The 10865-nt window shown below is 41.2% G+C and overlaps 1 pseudogene; it reads left to right on the top strand.

Annotated features, from left to right (window-relative positions):
• The first annotated feature begins 9587 nt into the window (after positions 1 to 9587).
• On the top strand, positions 9588 to 10552 carry LOC132365552 (heterogeneous nuclear ribonucleoprotein A1-like; annotated as a pseudogene).
• The last annotated feature ends 313 nt before the right edge of the window (positions 10553 to 10865 follow it).

Here is a 10865-nt window from a genome sequence, read left to right on the forward strand (position 1 = left end):
ACCCTAAGTATTTATTCATTTTTCTTCAGTCTTTGCATGGAATTTGGATCAGCTTTGGTCTTACTCATCCCTGAGTTCTTTTTAATTCTAGTGGATTGTAAAGAGAAGCCTGCCCCAAACAGGTGACCGATTACTGAAGCCCTTGACTTTTCCAACAGCTTTCCACGATAAAGGAGTCATTCCATGGCAAAATTCATGGGGAAATGCCATTTTTCTAAGCATAATTCTCTAAAAAGATTTCACTAAACATATGCGTTTCCTCAGCCCAAAGTTCTTCACAAGTCATGGCGTCTGTCTTTGAAATGCCTTAAAATGTCATGATGAAGTAGGAAAAAATCTTAGGTTTGCTGAAAAAAGAATGGCCATTACAGGGAAATACTGGCAAAGTTTTGGAGGAGAGATGGAAAATGGAAAGAGACCCCCCGGGGATGGTTTTTGTGCAGCCCTAGTGTAGAGTTTGTTGTTGAGTTGTTTGAAACTTTCTTTCCTACTCCTGCCCCCAGATTTAAAGGACGAATGTTGACATCAGGGTTCACGTGTGCAGTATATACTTGGACAACATCATAGAAAATGATTTGACCACATCAGGGATGAAGGCTGTCCCTCCTACCCTCTAGCAGCCTAATGTTTTTGCTCTATTCAGATTTCCAACAGCCAAATATCATTGACCTTGCACATTTATGAGTTAAGATTATATTTATTGTTTGGAACTCTAAATGCTGCAAGATAACAGTACAGGATTTAGACACTGATAAGGGTAAAGGTTTTAAGGGATGTTTGAACTAATTTATAATGGCTGCTTGCAAAGTTGCCAAAAGATCTGGTTTTTTAAAATTGTCTTTAGGGTACACAGAAACGTAATAACGAACTTACTAAAATATGAAGTGCTAACTCCTAGTATTACAGGGAATTTGGCCTTCCTGGGGCTGTATCTGATCAAGAAGGAAAGAGTTCTTAAGTCAAAAATGTTAGTTAGATCAAGCTTGAATTTGAAAAAAATCTTAGTTTGTTACCTTTGTTTGTTTCTCCTATAAAGTGATAGAAATACGTGATATTACTTTTGTCTGCTATTCTCCTGCATTTATAATAAATCAAAGAGTTATACTTAAGCCAATCCAGACTAAAAATTATCACCAAAATGATGATAAATCACATGGTAAAAATATTCACCTTATTACCTGTAAAGCATTCTGCCTCAATAAATTAGTTTAACGTAGTCACAAAACAATTGAAACGCCATAGAAAAATAAAATGGGTTTTATCTAATTTACACATAATTGCCTATGAGAAAGGTTCAGAAATCTAAATGACTCATTTTAAACGACCAATGCAATTAAAAGGAAGGGAAGTATTGTGACTACTTTTAAGCAACAGGTACTAAAATGAATAGAAATGAAAGTTTTTGATCTCCTCCCCGCCATCTTTTAAAATCACACATCTTAAATTGATTCCATTAGATTTTCAGCTGCTTTCTGGGAAGCAGGGTGCCCGAACAGAACAAAATGTTTCCTGCCAAACAATGGTCCTGCTTAATTTGATGTCTTAAGCAAAAACCCAACAATATTCCATGAGACCATTACACACTATTTTATCCTTTTCTTTTTTTTTTAATGTTTCACTTGCAGGAGCGGGGAGGTTGGGGAAAGGCTAACACAAACTAATTTTTGGTCATTTTATTCCTTTTGCAAACAGTTTGAAGCCTAACCAATTTGTACTTACAAATCTGGGGCATTAGCAGGCGGGGACCCTAAATCCGCATGCATACAAGCAGTAACTGTTTGTATGCCAAGCTGTTTGTAAGCCTGATTTGACAGGAGAGAGCTATTCATTCTTTTGTCAACTGTCAGTCTAAAAACCTTAACCTGCCCGGGGCCCGGGGTATGGGAGCGCTAAATCTTCCGTCCTACAACTGTATAATGAACAGACTGTTTCATTAGTGGGACAATTCCCTTGACAAATCCAGCCCAAACAACTTATTTCACAATTTGTGAGCAGAATTAAATTTAGGGGGAGCCGCGAGAGGGGGGAGGCAGGGGAGGCGGGGGAGTAGGTGAGCGGCACACAATGTACCCAGGGAGCTGTATGTTGGGACAAGTGTTGCAGGCAGTTTGGCCGGCAGTTGGGGGCTGAGGCTTGCGAAGCCACGGCATGCAGATCAGCGGATTAGGGGGGCCAAAGCATTAGGTCAAGTGTCTCGAGGGGGGCTGATAAACACCCCAAACCTAACAACAGATTTTCCTTTCTTCCCGCACCACTTGTTAAGTGTCAGAGCAAATCTTTTGAATGGCAGTCGAGTTTACTTAGAGGCCCTTTCTTTAAGAAGACACTCTATCCATTTTCTGAAGCCCATTCCAGGCTGCCTCGGGAATAAATTTGCCCCGCATCTCGCACAGAAAAAAAACGTCTTTTTCACATCTTGACTATGAGCCTTTGTCTCAAGGTGTGTGAACCAGAACAAAAATCCACATGGAGAGCCCCGAAGGTTTCAGAGCCTCTGGATTTAGCTTTAATACAAATTAAACACTTTGAAGATTATACAATCAAATACTTTTTTTTTTCTTTTTTGGTCTCACAAAAAAACTCATTTTTAACATTAGCCATGTATGGATTCTGCTAAATGGGAAAAATTTTAAGCGGTGAACAGCCAGAGAATAAGTTGATCTCAGTAATATCCTATAAATACATTGCTATTAATTCAAACCAAGTAAATAGGCAGCATGCTATATTTCTTATATCTTAAGAATTCCCAGTGGGAGAAGCCATGCTTCTTGTATTAGGTCGTATCTCTGTGTTAACTCAAAGTGCATGATAGAAAATCTGTGTTGTAACATCAAATATTTTCTAACTAGGTTTGAGCAGAGACGTTTTTCACTTTGAGATGTTCTAAAATGTTTAAAGAGGCTCAAATGTTTGAAGATTCTTTGTTGCAGCTTGGTTTTACTTTATGGTTTTATCGTTTATTTCTTTTGGCAGTTAAGTTTGAAAAGGATCAAATAGGAAAGCCCTCTGAAAATTAGGATGTCATTTTCCCAGACATTTAAATTGGAACTCTTTGGGGTAATAATTTTGGAGATATTTTCCTTTTAAATAAGTATTTTGGGTATATCTTTATGACACCTTCGTGAATTTAGGTAATGGAAAATGTGTTATTGAAGTATTGAAGATTCTTTGAAAAGTGAATACTTTTAATTTCTGTTGCTAGCTCTACCCACTCTATAAGAAATCTCCAATCAGGCAAACTAGTAACCAGGACCAAAATGCTTCTCGTTTACCCATCCAGAAAATTTTACCCATTAGAGCTCTTACACTTCTAGTAGATAACTACACACATCTTTGGTTTATGAGGATTTCAAAGCTAAATATAATAGTTACAGGATATTCCATAATCACTGCTGGATTCCTGTCATAGTAAGAAATATACCCTTTGATCTCTTTTTTCATCCTTTTTTAGGAAAGAAAAACTTAGTATATCTCATAGTGCTGAATGCAACTGCCATTCAAGATAGTTTTGAGCCTACCCGTGGACGTTGATGATTTAGTATGTTCCCTGGAACAATTTCTCCTCCACCTCGAAAGACGGTGGTATTTCTTGAGAAAGTTAACTTGGTATTTGTTTTTCCTGCACAGGCCCTAAGCTAACCCGGGAAATCTCGGTTAGCCAGGCTGTTGCAGTGGCCCACTGAGTCCTCTGATGGCAGGAATTCTATGAATAATAATGGGGACACGCAATCCCATGCAGACTTGAAGAGAATTCAGTCTAATCACCCGGAAATTCTGCTTCGTCACAGTCCTTCCTCTTGCCATAAACTGCCTTGGCTCTCTCTATGCTTCCACATCATTTAAGCCTTTCTGCCTACCCTCCAATCCAGCCACGGGGCCTCCCACTGACCGGTATCCCAGGGTTTCCTGGGACTTTCCAAGAGGCTCCAGCGGTGGTCCTTTCCCAGTCCTTCCAGGACTAGATGATGAAATCCACACGCACTCTTTTAGAAGGTTGGAACAACACAGGACAGAATAAGAAACAAAGTAAAGGTTTTCCTAAATTCTCCGCCTAGAGATATCCACTGCCAATTGACTGGAGACCATTCTTCCAGATGTCTCTCTATCATTGGTACATCTCATTGAATAAAAATGACACTATACCATGCATGTCATTTTATAAACTGCTTGTTTTTGCTCAACAGTATGTCATGGAGATATTTTTCATATCACTGATTTTATGTCTGTGTATTTCCTTTTAAAGGCAGCGTGAGTCCCTCATATAGCCCTTTTGTGGGACATTGAGGGCATGTCCATTTTTTTCATGTTATAAAGAATGCTGAAATGAGCATCTTCTATGCAGACATTTTTGTGTACTTCTCTGATTAGCTCTTAAAGACTTAAAAGAGGAATTATTGGGTTGAAGGATATACATGTTTTTATATATGTAGTCAAGCTGTCCTCTGGGAATTTATTATATGGTACAAGTCCTGCCAGCTGACTTTTGCGGGCCAGAGCACACGGTGGCTGGGAAGCCATATTTGCCCCTATTGATTCAGCCTCATGTGGCCTGCAGCTCTGAACTGTGGCTTGTCCTGTGTCCTCTCTAGGTTCTCATCAGAGTGATTTATAATGCACCTCGACTGCCTTCCCCCTCTTTCTTTTTCTTACCTTAATAGCATATGACATTTTAGGGACCAATTTCCTAATGCTTACAAAAGTGTCTTGAATTATTTGAATGAATAGGTGATGTAAGAGAAAAAACTTAATCCTTGTATATCCCATGTTCTATGACTTGGTTGACCTGTGGATAATCTCTCCATTGCTTTCTATGGCTTCGTCACCTTCCTTTGTCACTTTATGTGAAACGGGGAACCTTAGCACATGCCTCTTCTAGCCCTAGTGGAGATTCACTCTATTTTATTTTTAGTAAACATTTATTGAAATTGTAAAACTAACATGGTCAAATTCCACAAAGATTGAAAAACAGAGAAACAAAGCATATCACCATTTCTCCAAATTGTGAAACTGTCACCTAGAAGGTTGCATAGTCTTTGCCCCATTAGTGAATTTAGCCGCTCCTTTGTGCCTGGAATGTGGTATTTTCACTTAAACCAAAGAACTACAGGGTTGTATGAACTTGCAGAATATCAGCTTCTCAAAATAAAAAATTTTTTTCTTTATAAGATAGGATCAACATTTGGCTTTTAAGAATAACGATTTCTTTTGGGGCAGTAAATATGAGATTTCTTTAAAAAAGAAAAAAAAACACAAAAAGAAAAAAGGGAGCTCTGCCTAAGTTTTCCTGATGTCATCATTGAGTAAATAAATGCACCTTGTACAGAATGAAGTAACAGCCACAGGCCTTGTATCCTATTAAAATGGATTTCCGAATGTCTGGGATAGTTTTCCATGACGGTACAGGAGACATGAACACAGGCCAGGTTCTGGTTGTGACATCAAGATTGGTTGGTCTTCTACATGGTCCAGGACCTCTCATTCCTGCGTCTCCTCATGAGCTCCATCTATTGTCCACTTCGACGCTGGGTGCGCCCAGGAGATTTGCTTCTTTGATGTGTGTGCATGGATTCTTACTTTTGCGTATTTTGACATCCTTCATTTCCAACAGCTGTGGGATAAACACTTGCAGGCAGTGAGTGGTTTCATCCTGCAAGCTGCCAGGATGCTTGCCAAAAGTTTCATGTTTTCTTACCCTACATGGAAAGCCTTTAAAAATGCTTAGTTTTCTTTTCTCTTATTTCTAACAGTCTTGCCCTCTGTTTTAGGAGATATGGCTGGTGAATCTGGATGTCATATTGGAACATTGTTTTTTCATGGGGTTTAATTTCTCCTTTAAAAAATTGAACGTACACTGCTTTCTTGTCTCTTTGTAATCAATAGAGTTGACTCATTTTTGTAATTCCTACACTCATCAAATTATGTCAGTAGAGCATTTTGTTCAACATCTTTGATTCTAATCAGGTGGTTCCTGAGAATTGTTAAAACAGCAACCTTAGAACAGAAAATAGAATCAGGAATTTTATTGAATCCCTGGAATGTGAACTCCATGAAAATGTGCAGTTTTTTGTCTGTTTTGTTCACTGCTATATCCTCAGCAGTGCCGGGCATGTACTCAGTAAATATTTGTGGAATGAATGAATGAGGGGATCCAATAAAAAAGAATTATATACGTTGAACAATTCAAAGAAGTGGTGATTCAAATCCCTTTTCTCATTCTCTCATTGATTTTTAATATTTATTTATTTATTTATTTTTGGCTGTGTTGGGTCTTTGTTTCTGTGCGAGGGCTTTCTCTAGTTGTGGCAAGCGGGGGCCACTCTTCATCACGGTGCGCGGGCCTCTCACTATCGCGGCCTCTCTTGTTGCGGAGCACAGGCTCCAGACGCGCAGGCTCAGTAATTGTGGCTCACGGGCCCAGCTGCTCCGCGGCATGTGGGATCTTCCCAGGCCAGGGCTCGAACCCGTGTGCCCTGCATTGGCAGGCAGATTCTCAACCACTGCACCACCAGGGAAGCCCCCTCTCATTGATTTTTAAGTGAATGAAAGCTCTGTGACTTTGTCAACTGTCTTAAATTTTCTGGATCTCAGTTTTCTCATCCATAGAATAAAGACTTGATAAACTGTAGAGTCCCTTCCAAGCCTAAACCTTTATCATGGCAGGTGATACACATATATCAGTGATGAGCTAACTTGTACACCTCCTGCCAAGCAGAACCGCCACAGAAAAGATAGTTCCAAATGGAAATTTTCCCAAAATAATTGCGGATGGAGTTACTGAAGAATAAATGCATAATCTCCAGGGAACACCCTTGAATGATAATACTAATTTGAATGCATAGATTCCCTCCTTCCTTGCTTTCATCAGTCTCATTGCTACATCAGGCTCTTAACTGATGGGTACTCTGAATAAAATGAATGTGAAAATGACCCAAAGAAAGAAAGAAGGCATTTCCCGTTTTTCCATACACAATCCTTTTCCAAAGCACAATCCTTTGTGCTTTCATACCCAGGAAAACAATGTATGGCGTCAGTGGTGTAGAGTTTTGTTGGTCAATACCATTTTACTTATATTATTAATGAAGTGCTCTGAAAAATAAATTTTAAGGCAGTATATTGAATATAATCACATTTCATAGGTAGCTGGGTATGTTCTAGAATGAATTTATTTTGTCTGTTTTAAATCGACTTAAAGTGCTAGAAATTGTATTGCTTTTCTCAGGTTACTCTCTATTTTAACAGTTCTCAACTTTAAATGTTTTCTGTTTGCTTGGATATTTCCATGTCATTATATTTTTCTCACTAGTTCTTTCTTAATTCATTAAAGGAAAATGTTTAAGCAGTAAATCTCTTGACCCCATGATACAATTTCTTTACAGTCACTTAATCCTATATGTGAAAGATCCAGCTATTTGTCTAGTTGCCTTTCTTAGTTATAATATGCCTAGTTCCAGTATATTAGCTTGGTTGGTATTATTGCACCGAAATGTAGGGGAGATTGTAAGACCCATCCACATAATGTAAATGGATACGTCCTTGAGAAGGAAAGGAAGGTGGAAGGAGGAAAATCCCTGTGACTCTCTGTAAAAAATGGTAAAAATGTCTTGTGTGCCCAACACAGATGTTTCACTTTCAAATTTAAGGATAATTTAATGTTTTGATGCTGGTTCTATTTAATAATTTACTTTTGTTTTATGGAGATTTAAAAAAAGGAATAAGGAAATAGGAGGGTAGACATACAAAGAGAAAGGAAGGAAGGAAGGGAGGGAGGAAAGAGGGAAGAAAAAGAGGGAGGAAGGGAGGGCGGAAGGAAGGAAACAAGCTAGCCATTGCTAAGGCCAAAGCCCTTGCTTATTTGAGTGGAGAATGTTACAGTGATGAAAGTGGCAACTCAGAGGAGCCCCACAATCCCTTCCTTCCTTCCAGTCTTCTCCCAGTTTCACCTGCCTTCCTTCCGTCCAACTTTTTCTTCCCTTCTCAACTTCCTTTCTCCCCCTTTTCCCTGAATATTTCCCCACCATTGCCGATGATACGCCTGTCTGTCGCTGGGGACACCTTAGTGACAACACAGACTTGGAGCTGAGCCTCTCCTTGGGGAGGACAGAGACATAGCAGCAAGTCATACTGACTGATGGGATTATCCATTCTGATAAAGGCTGTGACAAAGGTGACAGGGGAGAGGATGATGGTGGGACAAACTTAGACTAACGGGTCAGCAAAGAACTCTCTGAGAAAGTAAAATGTTTACACTGAGACTTGAAGGATGAGCTGAAGTTATCTAGGAGTAAGGGTGTGTGTGTGTGTGTGTGTGTGTGTGTGTGTGTGTATCTGTCTGTCTGTCTGAGGGGAGAGGGGAAGGTGTGAGCCCAGGCAGAATGAAAAGCAGGTGCAAAGGCCTTGAGATGAAAAAGACTGAATGTTAGAGGAGCTGGAAGGTGGTCAGAGTGGCCAGAGTGGTCAGTAGGATGGGGGCAGGGCTGGAAATGACTGTGGGTAACATAGGCAGAGCCTTGTGGGCTGTGTCAGTTATCTTGGATGCTCTCTAGAACATCCACAGGAATCCACTGAAGGGCACTGAGTGGAGGTTAATATGATTTGAGTCTTAAGGAGATTTTAATAGTTTAAAGATTTTTCTGACCACCCTCTACAGAATGGATTGCAGTTATCTGAACTAAGGAGTGCCACAGTGCACCTAACCAAAGTGTACCTACACAGCATAATGTAGGAGCCAACTGTTCAGGTTCAGATCCCAGTTGCTAGCCTTGGGCAAGGGAATTAAATTTTCTGTGCCTCTGTTTCTTTATTTGTAAAAGGCAGGTGATAACGGTATCAAGCTGAGGGATGTTGTGTAGATGACAACAGCGTAATAATGTCTGGCATATAATAAGTGCTCAATAAACATCTGCCATTGTGATGACCTATTCCTGAACTTTGCTCTGTAACACACAGGCTGTCAAAAGGTAAAATTAAAAGACATTTAAAATGTTTTCTAGGAAAAGTAGCCCATGAAGAATCCTTTAATAAAACAAGCAAGCAAACAGACAAAAAGACCCTGTATCTTTCTAGCTGGAAAAACCTTTTCGTGTATGAGGTTGCTTAGCATGGGGGACGGTCATGCTGCCTAAGGAGTCCTCTGCGGGCAGTGAACCAGCCCCGTCTTCCTACTTTAATTCATCCTGCAAATTGCAGAGTATCTCCTGTCTGCAAGGTACTGGTGTTGGTTAAGGTGGTTTTGGAGGCAAGAGACAGAACACTCCTACTCAGCCAGCTTAAACCATGAAGCACTCTATTATTTTATATGGTGAGGGATCCAAAGGCAGCGTGGCTCTGGCTCTTTCTCTGTCTTTTGGGATTCCTTTGCCTCTGCCCCTTTCTGGTGCTGGCTTAACCCTCAGACTGGTGTCAAGAGAGCGGCTTTCATCCCCTGTGTCTCATTCGGGTGGACCACATCCCTCCTAAGCAGAGGAACAATCTCTTCCTTGCGTCTTCTTTTAAAAGCAAGGAAATCGAGATATGTTCGGTAGATGGGCCTTCTGCCCGTGGTTGCTGCTGAGTAAGTATCGTTGACATCTCGCCCCTCCACTGCCGTCATGTCCGAGTCAGAGTGTCCCAAAGAGCCCGAACAGCTGTGGAAGCTCTTCATCGGAGGTTTGAGCTTTGAAACAACCAATGAGAGTCTGAGGAGCCATTCTGAGCAAAGGGGAACGCTCACAGATTGTGTGGTAATGAGGGATCCAAGCACCAAGCGCTGCAGAGGCTTCGGGTTTGTCACGTATGCCACCGTGGAGGAGGTGGATGCGGCCATGAACGCAAGGCCACACAAGGTGGATGGAAGAGTGGTGGAGCCAAAGAGGGCCGTCTCAAGAGAAGAAGATTCTCAAAGACCTGGTGCCCATTTACCTGTGAAAAAGATTTTTGGTGGTGACATTAAAGAAGACACTGAAGAACATCACCTAAGAGATTATTTTGAACAGTATGGGAAAATCGAAGTGACTGAATTCATGACTGACGGAGGCAGTGGCAAAAGGAGAGGCTTTGCTTTCCTAACTTTTGATGACCGTGACTCTGTAGACAAGATTGTCATTCAGAAATACCACACTGTGAATTGCCTCAACTGTGAAGAAAGGAAAGCCCCACCTAAGCAAGAGATGACAGTGCTTCATCCAGCCAAAGAGGTCGAAGTGGTTCTGGAAACTTTGGTGGTGGTCTTGGAGGTGGTTTTGGTGGGAATGACAGCTTTGGTCGTGGAGGAAACTTCAGTGGCCAAGGTGGCTTTGGTGGCAGCTGTGGTGGTGGGGGATATGGTGGCAGTGGGGACGGCTATAATGGATTCGGTAATGATGGAAGCCATTTTGGAGGTGGCGGAAGCTACAATGATTTTGGCAGTTACAACAATCAATCTTCAAATTTTGGACCCATGAAAGGAGGAAACTTTGGAGGCAGAAGTGCTGGCCCCTGTGGTGGTGGAGGCCAATACTTTGCCAAACCACGAAAACAAGGTGGCTGTGGTGGTTCCAGCAGCAGCAGGAGCTATGGCGGGGGCAGAAGATTTTAATTACCGCCGGGAAACAAAGCTTAGCAGGAGAGGAGACCCGGAGAAGTAACAGGGAAGCTCCAGGCTACAACAGATTTGTGAACTCAGCCAAGCACAGTGGTGGCAGGGCCCAGCTGCTACAAAGAAGACATGGTTTAGACAAAACTCATGTGTATGGGCAAAAACAACTGGAGGACTGTATTTGTGACCAATTGTTTGTTTTTGTTTTTTTAAAATTAATTAATTAATTTTTGGCTGTGTTGGGTGTTCGTTTCTGTGCCAGGGCTTTCTCTAGTTGCAGCGAGCGGGGGCCATTCTTCATCGCGGTGCACGG

This window comes from Balaenoptera ricei, chromosome 4, assembly GCF_028023285.1.
Source record: "Balaenoptera ricei isolate mBalRic1 chromosome 4, mBalRic1.hap2, whole genome shotgun sequence".
Classification (NCBI taxonomy): Eukaryota; Metazoa; Chordata; class Mammalia; order Artiodactyla; family Balaenopteridae; genus Balaenoptera; species Balaenoptera ricei.